Here is a 16,272-nt window from a genome sequence, read left to right as displayed (position 1 = left end):
TGAAAAGATATATTTGAAACATTAAATAATTTGATTGCATCGGTTCCTGACAAAAATAGGCAAAGGAGTATATTTTACTTAAGCAATTTACCTTTTATTCTTCTCAGTAAAAATAGTATAAATACCATGTTTACATGAATTTAATGTAACATTCTCTGATATCCAATAAATCACACTTTCCAGGGAGCCTTAGATTTATTTTCTGTAATAATTATAATGAGAACATTGTTAATAAGATGAACAAGTTAGGCATATTTCAAAACTTAAAGTCCTAAAAAGAAATCATTAAATGCAAAGTGGTGCCCTGGCTTGGATCTCAGGACTGAAAAAAGACATTAATGGGAAAACAGGTGAAATCCAGATAAAGTCTGTAGCTTAGTCAATAGTAATGTACCAACATCCTTTTCTTAATGGTGACAAATGTACCATGGTAATGTAAGATGCTAACTTTAGGTGGAATTTGGTAAAAGGAACATGGAAACTTTATAGTACCTTTGCAACTGTCCTGTAAATCTAAAATTATTCCAAGATAAAAAGTTTTAATTAAAGCCAAAAAATCAAGATTTATTTGAAAATTATACTTCTATAGAAAATTATAGGAGTAGCTTTTCTGTGTAACAGTTTGAAAGATCAAAATGGCTGCTTTTAGAAAAACCCAGATTCCATGCAATAGAGATGCAGGGAAATATGAGACTATAGGTTTCATTTTACAGTTCATGGGAGGTGGGATTTCGTTTTCTGGACATTGACCTGGTGTCCGTGAACATCTCCTTGAACTCAGTTATAGACTTGCTTTTTAGTTCCTTTAAGGTACGTGTGTGTTCTTCAGTGATTTAGTACAGCTCTTTCTATTAATATAAGCAGGCCCCTTACATTGTTCACAGACTACTGCGTTTTTCTTTTCTGTGGTATATCTGTTAGAAGCAAAAACACCAGTGATGTGACTCAGTGGTTTGGAGTTGAGATCCTTTTAGGGTGGTTTTGTTCAGTCATAGCTACTTGAGCTTCTAGGTCAAGTGCTAGACACAGTTGACCTGTCATGAAGGAGTATGAATAAAGATGAGCATAACTCTTAAATAGCCATTTCTGTAGTTGAGCTGAAATAATTGATTGCTGTCAGATAATTGAAATTCTCAGTTTCCAAAATGAACTCTAGCAGTATAACTCTTTTAAATTTCTATAAATATTAAAGGACTATAAGAAAGAAGCTCTGTAGTTTGCTGAAACTATTATATAACTTTTCATTAATAAAATTAAATAGCCCTGCTGGCCTTATAAATGGTCTCCTGCTGCTGTTGCCAACTTTAGTGATTTTAGTTAAACTTAAATTTCATCAAGGGAAATAGAAATATATTGTACTTAAAGGATAGACATTTAAAACAACAGACCCAGACCTGAATGACTTTTGCAGAATAATTATTGGCCTTGAAGAGTTCTTTTGCTTGATGATATTTTTTCAGAATTGGTGTTATCAATATCATATCAATAGAATTTGCATCTTTACTTCCTAATTATGTAACATACTTGTGCCAGCCTTTGTAGGAAAGTTTTTAAAAAGGGAGGAACATTCTTTTAGGACAAGTTGAAATTTCATTATAGTTCACACAGACAAAACAAAAAAGTCTTTTTATTGTTTTTCTGTGCTCAAAGAGCATTAAAAATGTTGTTTCTGGAAACATGCTTTACCATTCAGCTGGCTGGCTGTCATTTTACCTAACGTATAAATGAAGGTAGCACATAGGTACTGCATACTTGCTGTGTACCCTTTTTACTTTTTGTTTACGATGGTCTCATTTAATCTTACAAACACCTATGAGCTAGTTTGGAATTCCCATCGTAGATGAGGTCAGAGGATAACAGATGTCTCCAGGCCAACCCTGAGGGAGTGAGGAAGAACGACCCTGTGCCCATGGTGTTGAGTACCTACAGTCTGGTTCCTAATGTTACCAGCTTCCAGGGAGCCCTGAGTCCAAGGACACATGGTAAACTTCCCATTACTGCAACTTGTCTGGGTTAAGGATGTCTAATCCCTCTGGTGACCTAGAGCAGAATCCCCCAGGGTTGCAGGCGTGGAGTAGAGTCTGCTGGTCCCCGTTCCAGCCTTGCCTTGGCTCATCCTCTGGCTCCTGAGCTTGTCAGTTGTTGTTCTCTGTCACCTGATTAATTGCCGAACACTCACTCATTGTGTGCTCCATTGATCAGATGCCAAGAACTCTTGGCAGCTCTGCGGAACATGATCTCAGTGTGCCTCCTGGTCAGTGCTGGGCAACTTGAAGTGGTTAGTGGGGGTGAGAACTTGGATTCAGAAGCCAGGACCCGCGCCAGAAGCCAGGGATGGGTAATTGAGTGGCTGGCACGTGAAATGGAGTGCTCCAGACTCATCAGTAGTCTGGGAGGCAGAAGGGGAACTGCACATGACTTTGAAAGGTGGTCTTTGAAGATCATGATGGCTGGCTGTGGATTTTGTAGTTTGTAGATATAAAATAATTCTAGTTGCTTTTTGAGGAGGAATGAGAATGTTGCCAGCTTATTCATTATACTGCTCATTACACTGGGCAGAGATCTCTCTGTAACTTTTACCCGTCAGTTCCACCTGTGTCCTTCTGTGGTTCTAAATCTCCAGTCCTTCTTACTCTTGAAAGCATAACATAGAAATACAATTACAAAATCTCGTTTGCAGTCTCCTCTTCTTCAGTCTCAGGAAGTTGCCTTTCTTCAGTCAGTTCATGACTGCTTTCTCCATTTTTTCTCTATGTGATCTCCTGTATCCTTCACGCTAAATATCATCTGGCCCCCTTGTTTATTTCTTTACCTCAATCTTTCCCATGAGCTCCAGGCTCCTATCTATGTCCCCCTGTCCAACATCTCTATTTAGAAGTATAATAAAATTTCAAACTTAATGGATCTGCATAGAACTCTTGGACCAAAACTTCTGGCTGCTGCCAATGACAGTGGGTTCTGTCTCTGACAGTGTCAAGTTGAAGCTTATCAGCCTCAGCTTTTCAAACCCCAGTGTATATATGAATCCCTTGGATAGTTTGTTAAAATGTAGATTTTGATTAAGTCTGTCATGGGGCCCAAGGTTCTGCACTTCTAACAAGCTCCCAGGTACTGCTAATGCTGCTGATCCATGGACCCCACTCTGAGCAGCAGGGAATGAAAGTGTGTTCAGAGTAGATGCTTGTCAAGACAGGTCTGGGGCTGGGGGAGGTGAATGGGGTCCTGCAGGTCCCTCCCTCATCTCACCATTGTCCCATCCCCACTTAACAATCATGTTATATACAGCAAAAACTAGCACATATTGTGAAGCAACTATACACTAATTAAAGTTTTTTTAAAAAAAGAAAAGTAGAATCATGTTTATAAACACACAACTCTCAGTTATGCTTATAATTAAAAGGAAATTTAAAAAGTGGTATCCATACTATTATTTCAATTTAAATTAACAAAGATGTGTGTGTGTATGTGTGTGTATGTATATACATGTATATGCTTAGCCAAACTCTGTGAGGACACATGCCAAATGTTAACAGTTGTTAATCTTCTAAGTGATAGATTTACAGATGGCATATATTTTCATCTTTATATATGTGGCCTTTTTCAATTTTCAGTAGTGAGCATAATTTTCTAGATATAGTTTATGATGATTAATGTTATTACAACTGTCAGGTATACTCCAGCTTAGTTCATCACAACGTCGCCTTGGATGAAACATTTGCCTTCTACCACTCACTTACCTCTCTTCACCCTTCCCCCAAACATCTGCTCTTTTTTTTTCCCCCCCCTCAATAAATGTATTAGCTCTTTAATGCTTTAGTGAGGGCTTCATATTAGGGCTTTAGTTCAGTATCTACCAATACAATTAATAGAATAAGGGTAATTAAATAAGTACTTTTTTGTATTCAATTTTTGTAATTTTTTTGTGTGTTCAATTAAAAAAAAAAAACTAAAGAAATACCCTTTTTCTCGCCTTTCCTGTCCTAGGAAGGTGTGCTCAGCAGGTTTCTTGGAGGGAGCTTAGTTTTCCTTTCAACTTTAAAATTCAGTAAGTGAAATACCTGTCTCTTGCTATGGAACAGGGAAGGAATTAACAAAGATACAGGATAGAAAAGCCTGATATATTTAAAATCTCACCTTCTTAAAAAGGTGAGTGTTGGACAAAGAAAGAATTTCTGAAATACACATAAAGGTGCCCCCGCAGATCTGGTAAACACCAAACCATGCATGCATAGGATAAAACTTGCAAAAGCTTGCAAGGACAATCTCATGAGAAATGAAAAATTACCAGGTCACTGTAAGAAAAGCCCTAGAGTAAAGGTTCCTCTATACAAACCCTAAAAGAACTTAAAACTAAGCCTCAAAAGAATCATATTAATCCTCAAGTATCAACTGCCAGAAATCCAACACTTTTTAAACAAATACAAGAAATCCAGTATTCAGCTACATAAAATTCACAGTGAATTTCATCCAATCAAACATCATAGATAAACAAAGAAGCAGGAGAAAAATCCCATAACTAGGAGCCAATAGAAATAGACCCAGAAACGACAGATGATAGAACTAGCATACAGGTACTTTAAAATAGCTATTGTAAATATGGTTCATGTAGATAGACATAATGAGAAATGAAATAAAATATAGAAAAACAATATTGGAACATTAGAGATTTAAAAAAATACAGTATTTGAAATGAAAATTGTACTAGTATGGGACTAAGCACAGATTAGATCTTTCAGGAGAGAAGTTCAGTGAACTTGAAAACGGTGAGAATTTAACCAAAAGCATCAAGAGAAGAAAGGTTGAAAAAGTATGCCCATCTCCACCATGCTGCTGCTAAGTTGCTCAGTCATGTCCGACGCTTTGCAACCCCATGGACTGTGGCCCATCAGGCTTCTCTACCCATTGGATTCTCCAGGCAAGAATATTGGAGTGGGTTGCCATGCCCTCCTCCAGGGAATCTTCCTGACCCAGGGATCAAACCCAAATCTCCTGCATTGCAGGCAGATTCTTAACCATCTGAGCCACCATCTAATTCTATAACGGAGAATTATTATATATTGTATTGCCTGTTATTGCCTGTATTGTATGTAACAGGCAATACAAAGAAGCAAATGACATACATATTGGCAGCGTAGAAATAAAAGGTCTTTATTTGTAGACAATATAATCACGTATAGAGAAAATACTATACAGGGGTATATGTAGTCCATGGGGACTGTACAGTCCATGGAATTCTTCAGGCCAGAATACTGGAGTGGGTAGCCTTTCCCTTCTTCTCCAGGGGATCTTCCCACCCAGGGATCGAACCCAGGTCTCGCACATTGTGGGCGGATTCTTTACCAGCTGAGCCACCAGGGAAGCGTAAGAATACTGGAGTGGGTAGCTTATCTTCCTCTGCAGTGGATCTTCCCAACCTCGAAATTGAACCCGGGTCTCCTGCATTGCAGAAGGTTTCTTTACCAGCTGAGCTACCAGGTATAACCAAGATACACAAAATCAGTTGTAATTTTATATACCAGCAATGAAAAATTAGAAATTGAAAGTTAATATTTGTATCAAAATACAATGGACCTGAAAAAAGAAAAAAATTTACAAGAACAATATTGGAAGGTTTCTAGTACCTAATCTCAGGACTTCCTCTGCATTTTAAAGGTCCTTTTTTAAAGCTACAGTGATCAAGGCAGTGTTTGTCTAAGGTAAACATATACGTCAATGGAATAAAATAGAGAATCTGGAAATAGATGCACACTACTAATGGTCAACTGACTTCTTCTGACAGTGATGCCAAGTTAATTCAATGGGGACAAGATAGTCTTTTTAACATATGGTACTGGAACACCTGAATACTCAATGTAAAAAAATTAACCTCAACCCTTACTTCTTCTGTATATAAAAATAACTTGAAAAGAATCATGGATCTAAATATAAAAGACTAACACTATAAAACTTCAAGAAAAAATTGCAGGAGAAAATATTCGTGAACTTGGGATAGGCAAAGATTTTTGGGGGCCCAAAATGCATGAACCATAAAAGAAAAATTGATAAATGGGACTCCTTCAAAATTTAAAACTTCTGTTCTTCCAAAGACATCGTTAAGAAAATGAAAAGGCAATCTGTAAACAGAATATATTCACAATACATATGCCTGACAGATGACTTATGGCCAGAATATATAAAGAACTCTTAGAGCTCATTAGTAATATGACAGCCCAGTTAGAAATCTAGGCATAAGAAAATAACAGATGGCCAGTTTTGCATAGGAAAAGGTCTTCAACATCATTAGACATCAGAAAAATGTAAACCCAAACAATGAGATACCATTGGATATTCATCAGAATAGCTAATACTCAAAAGAAAAGTGTTAGAATGGACGTTTCGTATTTTGCTGGTAGGAAATCTAAATGATAAACCATTTAAACAGTTTGGCAGTGTTTTATAAAGTTAAGCATATTAATACTGCATGATCCATCAATTTTCTACTAAATGTTTACCTAAGAGAAATGAAAACATGTTTAAACACATACTTGCACAGAAATGTCCATGGCAGGTTTATTCATAATAGCCTCAAGCTGGAAGCAACTTGAATTCCATCAGGTAGTGAATGGATGAACATGTTGTGGCATATCTATGCAGGGGTATACTACTCAGAACTTAAGGTAGTAATACATTTAGCAACATGAATGAATCTCAGAAACATTATGCTGAGTTCAATAAGCCAGACACAAAAGAAGACAAGCTCTGTGATTCCATTTACTACCCACAACTATTATACCAAAAATACTAGGAAAAAAAATTTAATCTGTCGTGACAATAAACAGACACATTGTCGTTTGCAGCTGAAACTGGAGTGTGATTGACTTGGATGAGGCACAAGGGGATCTTTTGGTTTGGTCCCTGTGTTCTATATCCTGACTGTGGTGGTGATTATATGGCTATATATGTGTTTATAAAATTCACTGAAATGTACACTAAAAATGTACATATTTTATTGTATATAAACTATATCTCAATAATGTTGTTTTGAAAAAATTCCAAAAATTTGAACGTTATTTTACTAACAACAGGCTGTTGGTGGTGGTTTAGTTGCTAAGTCGTGTCCGGCTCTTGCGACCCCATGGACAGCAGCCTGCCAGACTCCTCTGTCCATGGGATTCTCCAGGCAAGAGTACTAGAGTGGTTGCCATTTCCTTCTCTAGGGGATCTTCCCAACTCAGGAATCGAACCCAGGTCTCCTGCATTGCAGACAGATTCTTTACCAACTGAGCTATGAGGGAAGCCCAACAAAAGGTTAACTTCTGTCTAATGTTAGAAGACCTCTGTGTAAGGCTGAGTTGACCCCAAAATTCCATTTAGATAAACCAGTATACACAATATAAATAATAATACATGAGTTAAATATCCTTAAACATGAAAAGAGAGTAGATAAATCAGTTTAGTTAACCTATGATTTGATTTATTGGAATGGGACCCTAGCATCCTTGGAATTCATTGACATACCTTTTTAATTTCTTTAATTGATAATATCTTTGGCACTAAGAAGAATCCAGCTGAATGAAGTAATTATGAACAATCCACTCTTAGTTTTCTTTTATTGTTCTTTTCTTTTTTTTTTTAACTGATAAGACTATGTGGAAGATATTCCAGTGTCCCTTAGAATCTGTTCTTACTTTTAGGAGTAGAACTCCTAGATTTTGCCTGAGCACATACATGGCTATCCTTCTAAAATCAACATTTCTCTGCTTCTCTTGCAGCAGGGTGTGGCTTTGGACTAAGGAGAGGTGACTGGTGATGTGTTTAAGGTCACCTCATTAAGGACAAGCCGCTTAACCTAGATTTTCTCTTTTCCTTTCCTGCTGGCTAAGGTGTAACATCAGGCATAGCAGACTATGTCGGTCCAGAGATGGAAGCCATGTGGAAGTTGATGGAGCCAGCCTGGGTCCCTGAATGATCTTGTGACACACACCTCTCCCTGTACCCCACACTGGGACAGGAAAAAGAAAAGTCTCTAATTTTGGCTGTTGTATTTTTGAGTCTTTCTGTTATGGCAGAAAGTTTATACCCTAAGACAAATTGGACAAATTGGAAAGCATTTAAGATTTTTAAGTTTTTCTCTGTGTGCTGTTTGGTCATAGCCAATATATTTTGGTGTGTATTCTCAAGTAAAATAATTTATAAAATAGTATATGATTTCATGCCAATAGTTCTTTTTGACCCAGTAGTTATTTAGGAGAGTGTTTCTCAAATTTATGAGTTACTTTTAAACTTTAGGTACTAATTATTAGTAAATGGAGACACAGCATTCAGCTTTTCTAATTTTTAAATGTGTTTATGGGCTAATTTATGATCAATTCTGGTAAAATTTCACAGATCTTTTTAAAGAAGTTGCCTTCTTGGTAAGATACCAAAATATTTATTTATTGTGTTACTTAACTTTTCTATAATTATTTTTTTATCTGATCTAATAAAGGTTTAGAGATATAAATCAGTGATTTCTTCCATTAATTTTTCTTTATATTTCTGTCTGTTCTGATATCTGTGTTCATGTGTTACTTAATTGTCAGCAGCTCAGTTGAGGATTGTACCTTTTATCAGAATAATGTGACTTTTTTCCTAATTTATATCTTATGCTTTGTGTTTTAGCTGACATTAATATGCTACTTCAGTTTATATGTCTCTGTATTTCTTACTATATCTATCCTTTCTTTATCTTTATTTATATTTATCCTTTATTTATCTTTCTGTCATTTCTTTAAGATATGTTTTCTATAACTGGAGCATAGCTGGATTTTTTTAACCTATTGGGAAGAAACTTTGTCTTTTAACAGATATTATAACTCGTTTATATTTATTATCAAAATTGATCTTTAATTGATTTTATTTCATTGATCTTGTTTTTGTTATAATGTCTTTGATTTTTCCATTATGTTTTAGACTTTTTACTGTTTGATTTAAATTTTGTTTTTGTTTAATTTGGTTTTGGTTTTTTTTTTCTATTTTATTTTTTATTTATTTATTTTTTAAATTTTATTTTATTTTTAAAACTTTACATAATTGTATTAGTTTTGCCAAATATCAAAATGAATCCGCCACAGGTATACATATGTTCCCCACCCTGAACCCTCCTCCCTCCTCCCTCCCCATACCATCCCTCTGGGTCGTCCCAGTGCACTAGCCCCAAGCATCCAGTATCGTGCATCAAACCTGGACTGGCAACTCGTTTCATACATGATATTTTACATGTTTCAATGCCATTCTCCCCTTTTGCCTGCTTTGAAAAGACTTCTTTGAAACCTTAAATCTATATAGTACCTATATAGATTTTTCCAGGGGGAAAAAGAAATTGAAAAAAAATCAAACTTTAAGTTAATATATCAAATTTTGTATTTGATGAGACTGTGTTTGGGATTATTAAATATAATGGATTTCATGGTGATGGGTGGGGAATATTTTTTACCGATGATCTTGTTTTCTGTGCTGTCCCTGTCAGTTACTGTATCCACAGCACAGGGCATGGCATTTACATGCTCACTAATGTTTGCTCAGTGTCAGAGTCTGTCCTTTTGCTTGACACTCTGATAGGCTTTTTCCCTACCTTGGATGCTGCTAGCCCTCTGACCTTCTCAAGTGGACGTCATCTCCATTCTGTCTCTATAATAAGTGTGCTTGTATATGGGGCTTTCCCATGTTTTTCAGAATATACTTGAGGACTATTTAGGGAAGTGGCTCTTGAAGGACATGCAGCCTTGTCTGGAAATAGTGTGGAGGGAACAAGCCTGTAGCAGTTGCAAGAGATAATATCTTTAAGAAAATAATGATGTTGCTAAGTTACTTTGCGAGGGAAGACTTGTCTTTCTCATATTTTTTTTAACTGATAATTATGTAGCTGGACTACCAAGATGCAGGGAGTGAGGGGAAGCTGAGAACAGTCTCTCCAGGGCTGCGGATCAGGGTGAAGTTCTTGGCCAGCGACTCATGTCTGTGTGGTATGTGGAAAGCAAATGGGCTGAGGCGGCAGGAAGACTTATTCTAGCTTTGGTTCTGTTTTCCTTTGTGACCATGGCAAACCTCTCAGCTCTTCTGGGCCTCAGGCTCGACCTGTTAAATGAGAAAGATGACTCTTCAAGATGCTTTCTAACTTTGAAACTCCATGCTTGATCAGGGCACCAGGGATAACCAGGGAATTTCCACTTGACAGCATTTTTATTTTTAATTTCATTTAAGTAGGGAAGTCAGCTTCATTTCGTCTTGTACAGTCAAGAGGAATAAATCACTTCTCTTACTACCTTGAGTAAGGAGAACTAGAAGGATCATGTGTGACTCGTGTACTTATGACCTGACCTAATATTAGCAAGTGACACACGTTGGGTGGACTGTCCCACTTACAACACCTGGAAGTAATCTGCTGATAGAATGACTCAGAGGAATGTGAAATTACCATCTTTCCCTGAGAAAACTAAGATATTTATTTAGACTCCCACAAGGTTCTTGCCTTTGTCCCTGGTGTGTGTGTGTGTGTCTTGAGACTGAGGGTCCTGGGAGATAGATCCGCCTTGTGACCTTCAGCTGTTACAGACCATGGTTTTTGGCCTTTCCAAATCAACAGAAGTTGATAAGAGGCTAGATGAGAAATTCAGGCAAGGCTTTATTGGGGCCCCTGCTACAGCTGAGGGCAGAGAAAATAACATATGCCCTTGCTTGCTTCCTGAGGTGGGTTGAACTAGTTCCTTATATGGGGTGAGGGTAGGGGCAGCAGGTCCAGGAGTTGGGCCAGAGGGGTGGCTTGGGTGTTTTGCCCACCCCTTTGGTGGTGTTGCGTGCAGGGAGCATGTGTGCAGTACCCTGCTTTTGGTCCCAACACTCGGCTCTTGCTCCTCCCTCCTCAGAAGTGGCAGTTGGGTTCTTTTTGGTCTTTGTGTATCTTCTTGTCCATAATTTGCCCTAGCTATACATGCACACAGTTATTTTTAGTCCCTTATAGTTTTTTCTATTTTGTGGATTGAGGGGACTTTTGTCCAGGTGTGAGCCCTGTAGCAAAGGGTCCCAGGTCCCAGCTTGTCTCACAAGCAGGCATCAGACCTGAAGGTCACAGTGAAGATCCTTCATTGATGAGCTCCTGAGTGGTCCAAAAGCTGTTTACACTGAAATCTTGTTTCACAAGGTCAGCAATGGGGGCTGCCCAAGCTGGCTTTTTGTCAAAAACTGAGCTGGGCATGATCACAAGTAGGGTGGGCAGAGAGAGTTTTCAGATAATGAACATGTCACAATTGTGAAAGAGCACGGACACAGCACTGACTGAATGAAATCTGTGCAACTGTCAAAGGGTGACTGTTTCTGAAGAAGGGCTTTGTTTTGGCTCAGTTCTGGAGGATGATTCCCACAAAGGCGCCATCCAGAATAGTGTGGAGAAAAGATCATTGCTTCTCTTTGCTGTAGTCATCACTCTGAGGACTAAAAAGTTATTGAAAAGTTTTATTTCCCGCTCTATGAAGAGCTTCTGGGGGAGAAAAAAAAGAGAATCATTTCATTTCAGAAATGCCTTTTTTTTTTTTTTTCAGTAAATAGATGCTGTGAATAAGTCAAATAAAATGCATAATAAATTTGAAACTTGGATAAAAAATGTAGCTGGTAGGCTTTTATTAAGTGCCACTGTGTGGTAGGCCTCTGGGGTGCAGAGACCAACATTCAGTAGCCTCTGTTCACAGGAAGTGAACTTGAATGAGGTTGATGGATAGATGGCTAATACTGTGTTTCCACTGGGTTTTTATAGAGCAGTTACTCTGGAGATGCTGCATTAGATGTCGAGACTACAGGTGAAGTAGATAGAGTCTCTGTTCTCGAGACATTTAGAATTCACAGTGAGATGCATCACCAGGTATGCAGAGCACCAGTTGTGCAGAGACATGTAGGAAGACATCAGTAGTTAGAATGCACAGGAGAGAATGATGCAGGAAATTTGAACTTGCTCTAAGAAAAGAACTAAGCAGTCTCAAGGCACCTGTTCCTTCAGTGGTTGTTGTAAGCTGTGCTCATTAACTTTCTGGCCCCAGAGGTAGACATTCCTGATGTTAAAAATAGTAATAGCCCAGAATTGTACAGTGCTTTGCTTTGTGTTGGACACAGTTTAGTGCTTTACGTATAACAACTTGTTGTTCAGTTGCCAAGTCATGTCCAGCTGTTTGAGACCCCCATGGACTGCAGCACACCAAGCTTCCCTGTCCTTCACTGTCTCTCAGAGTTTGCTCAAACTCATGTCCATTGAGTCGGTGATGCCATCCAACCATCTCATTGTCTGTTGCCCCCTTCTGCCTTCAATCTTTCCCAACAACAGCCTCTTTTCCAGTTAGTGGGCGCTTCGAATCAGGTGGCCAAAGTATTGGAGCTTCAGCTTCAGCATCAGTCCTTCTAATGAATATTCAGGGTTGATTTCCTTTAGGATTGATTGGCTAGATCTCCTTGCAGTCCGTGGGACTCTAAAGAATCTTCTCCAGCACCATAATTTGAAAGCATCTATTCTTTGGCACTCAGCCTTCTTTATGGTCCAACTCTCCATGCATGACTACTGGAAAAACTATAGATTTGACTAGACGGACCTTGGTTGGCAAAGTGATGTCTCTGTGTTTTAATACGCCGTCTAGGTTTGTCATAGTTTTTCTTCCAAGGAGCAAGCATCTTTTAATTTCATGGGTGTATTCACTATCTGCAGTGATTTTGGAGCCTAAGAAAATAAAATCTGTCACTGTTTCCACTGTTTCCTATTTGCCATAAAGTGATGGGACAGATGCCATATCTTCATTTCTTGAGTGCTGAGGGTTTTTTTTATTATTTTTTTTAATTTTATTTTATTTTTAAACTTTACATAATTGTATTAGTTTTGCCAAATTAAGCCAGCTTTTTCACTCTCCTCTTTCACCCTCTTTAAGAGGCTTTTTAGTTCCTCTTCGCTTTCTGCCATAAGGGTGGTGTCACCTGCATATCTGAGGTTATTGATATTTCAGCCAGCAATTGTGACTCCAGCTTGAGCTTCATCCAGCCTAGCATTTCGCATGTTACCCTGCATGTAAGTTAAATAAGCAGGGTGACAGTATACAGCCTTGACATTCTTTTTTCTCAGTTTTGAACCAGTCCTTTGTTCCATGTCTGATTTTACCTGTTGTTTCTTGACCTGCCTACTGGTTTCTCAGGAGGCAGGTAAAGTGGTTTGATAGTCCCATCTCTTTAAGAATTTTCGCAGTATGTATATACAAACTATACAAATTATACCTAGAATTTTTTATTTGAAATTATAGAAAGATCCCTTTTGATCAAATACTATCCCCCATTTATTTACAGAGAAAGGCTTACTTGAATTATAAATATATCTAAAAGAGATCACATTGCCTCCCACAAACACTGAATCCACAGCTCTTTGAGGTGGGGTTTTCTGTTCAGCTTAATGTCCTCCTGGTCAAATAAGAGGCTGCTTTCTCTGTCTTCTCATCTGTTGAAATGTCTGTCCCTTTTTACAGCACTAGAGGTCTTTAATTTATAAGCTGGATTTGTAAATTGCAGGGTCCCAGCTGGTTGGGCCTGTGGTCCTTCCATGCCTGAACCACAGGAGGCCTGCTATTTGCTCCTCTGAGAAAGTTAATAAGAGCTTTTGTGACCTGGTTTGAGTACAATTTACAGGCTCCCATTTAGGTGATCTGGAGGAAGAAGAATGGGATGAAAAAGTCAAAGTTATGATTGTGAACGAGAAGGAAAGTTAGAATTTTAAAACCAGCATCAAAATGGTACAGACAAAGAATTAGAAGTTAGGAAGAGCCTAGGAGGAGAGGTTTTTAATTAGAGCAACCCTCAAGATGTTGGAAATTGTTATGATGGTTTTAAGTAGGCAACTCTTTGGCCTTAAAATGAATCCACAACTTGACTTTCTGTATGTGGTTTATGAGATATAAACACACATAGAATGTGAGGCAAAAAGGTAATTGTTTTATGTAAAGCTGTTTTGATGTAGGGCTTCTTGGATATTGAAAGCCTCCTTGGATCTTAATTAAATACATTGAATGGTTTTAAAAATTAATAAAACTGTAAGGAAGGTTTTTTTTTTTTTTTTGCACAGACAGTTATTTTAAGTTTGGTGAACAGGACTGTAATTAGGAAGATTGTTGAAAGCAGTCTGTGATATAAAGCTTGAATGGTGTTAGTAAAGAACAGGAGCTTTAGAACCTCACTTGGACCCTATCTACAAATAAAATAAACTTTTTCATGTAATACTGAAATCAGCTATGCAATTGAAGAAAATACAGTAATACTTTGTATAATTTTATTATTCTATTTTGCTTTCTTTAAAATTAATTTTATTGATACAAGGAATACATAATTTTTTTTTAAAGCCTTAAACATCAGATTTAAGTTACCTTTGACCATCTCAGTCCCAGGGTCATCTCTTGCCATTTATTCTTCCGAATCTTGTTCTGAATACTTAAATACATGTATTTGTATGTCTAGAAGAGATACTTGTGTTTTGTGTAGGTGTTAAACAATAACCCACAAATGTATTACGTTTTGCTGGTTCACTTAAGTGTGACCTTCCATTATACCTTTTGTGTTTAACAGCAGTAATGTTGCTGATCACAGCTGACATTTACTGAGTAGTTACTATGTGCTAGGCAAGATGTTTAGCATCTTTCATGTGTTTTGTCTCCCAGTCTTCATAATAGGCTTCAGAGGTGAGTAAAAACTGATTTTATATGAGTAAAATTCCAATGTTATTCTATCTCACATTTACATTAAATTACTAATGTAATTTAATCATCACTCTTTAGTACAACTTCAAAAATAAAACAGAATGATTGCTTTTAATTGTTAAGAATATAACTTTTATTTCTGTGAGATTCGTTCTTCTGTGCCATTGGTCTCTCCAGCCAGCCCCAGAGGTATGTGTCTCTGCTAAGCCAGAGGCTGGGGGTATGCTCACCTTTCAGGAATGAGCTGGTCGTACATGTGTCATGTTTGACTCATCCTAAAGGAAGAACAGGCACCCCAGACATTTCCTCAGTAGTTAATGATTTTCAGAGCCCATGCCTGTGATGATGTCCTTATTTGGGGGTCAACTATAGGGTACAAGTCCTAGGTGTGAGCAGGATTTTTTTTTTAATTAATTTATTTTTGCTTGAAGGATAGTTGCTTTGTTGGTTTATGCTGTAAATCAATGTGAATCAGTCATAGGGTATACACAGAGGTTAAATTTTGAAAGATGCTTTTCACTGTGCTCTTGGCCATGCTGGTAAAAGGCTACAGTCGCAGAAACTCTGATCATTTTTATGGCAGTTTGTAGACAGGGAGTGGTTGTTGGGTGGGTTGAGGAAAAAAAAAAAAACTGCTTATTATGTGTACTCTGACTTTAGAATTTGGATAAAGATATTTTCAAGATTTCTTGACAAAATAAAGATGTTTACTATCTGGGACAGCTGTCAGAAGGTTTAGATCTCAGCTCTGCTGCTCAGCTAGCTGGGAAACCTTGAAAAGGCCACTTAGTGATATTTCAGTGAAATGATAATAATATCCATTTGTGTTGTTCAGTTGCTAAGTCGTGTCGACTCTTTGTGACCCCATGGGCTGCAGCATGCCAGGCCTCTGTGTCCCTCACTATCTCCCGGAGTTTGCCCAAGTTCATGTCCATTGAATCAGTAATGCTATCCGGCCATCTCATCCTCTGCTGCCCTCTTCTTCTTAATATCCACTTAGTAAAGTTGTGAGGTGAAATTACATGAAGTGTCTTATACATTGTGAAGCGTTGTGTGAATGTGCAAATATCGGGTGATGCTTCTGTCATTTTGTCATCTGAACTGGTGTCGAGGTCGTCTGCAGTTTGCCTTTTTCACTGTTGCCTCTGTCCTGAGAATGTAACCTGCTTTCCTCTGTCCTTTATTCCATGGAAGAGAACACCATATCAGAGCTCTGTAATCTTCAGGGTAGGAGCTGGGGCCCTATTGCTGAATGTGAAAGTGTTAGTTATTTAGACGTGTCTGACTCTTTGCAACCCCGTGGACTGTAGCCCACCAGGCTTCTCTGCCCATGGGATTCTCCAGGCAAGAATACTGGAGTGGGTAGCCATTCCCTTCCCCAGGGGATCTTCCTGACCCAGGGATCGAACCCAGATCTCCTGCACTGCAGGCAGATTCTTTACCATCTGAGCCACCAGGGAAGGCCTAAACAAACATTGAAGTACAGCCAGCATTTCTTCAGGCCTAGTGTAAGAACTGAAAAGATCATCTGCAGTAACTCAAGGAG

The 16,272-nt window shown here is 38.1% G+C and overlaps 1 protein-coding gene across 12 annotated transcripts in view; it reads left to right on the top strand.

Moving 5' to 3' along the window:
• ZNF438 (zinc finger protein 438) overlaps nt 1–16,272 on the top strand; it is a 190,704-nt gene that overhangs the window by 66,135 nt on the left and 108,297 nt on the right. The window lies entirely within an intron of this gene.

The sequence above is a fragment of the Bubalus bubalis genome, chromosome 14 (genome assembly GCF_019923935.1).
Source record: "Bubalus bubalis isolate 160015118507 breed Murrah chromosome 14, NDDB_SH_1, whole genome shotgun sequence".
NCBI lineage: Eukaryota > Metazoa > Chordata > Mammalia > Artiodactyla > Bovidae > Bubalus > Bubalus bubalis.
The sequence above is the reverse complement of the archived record's forward strand: the minus strand, read 5'-3'. Positions and strand labels throughout refer to the sequence as shown.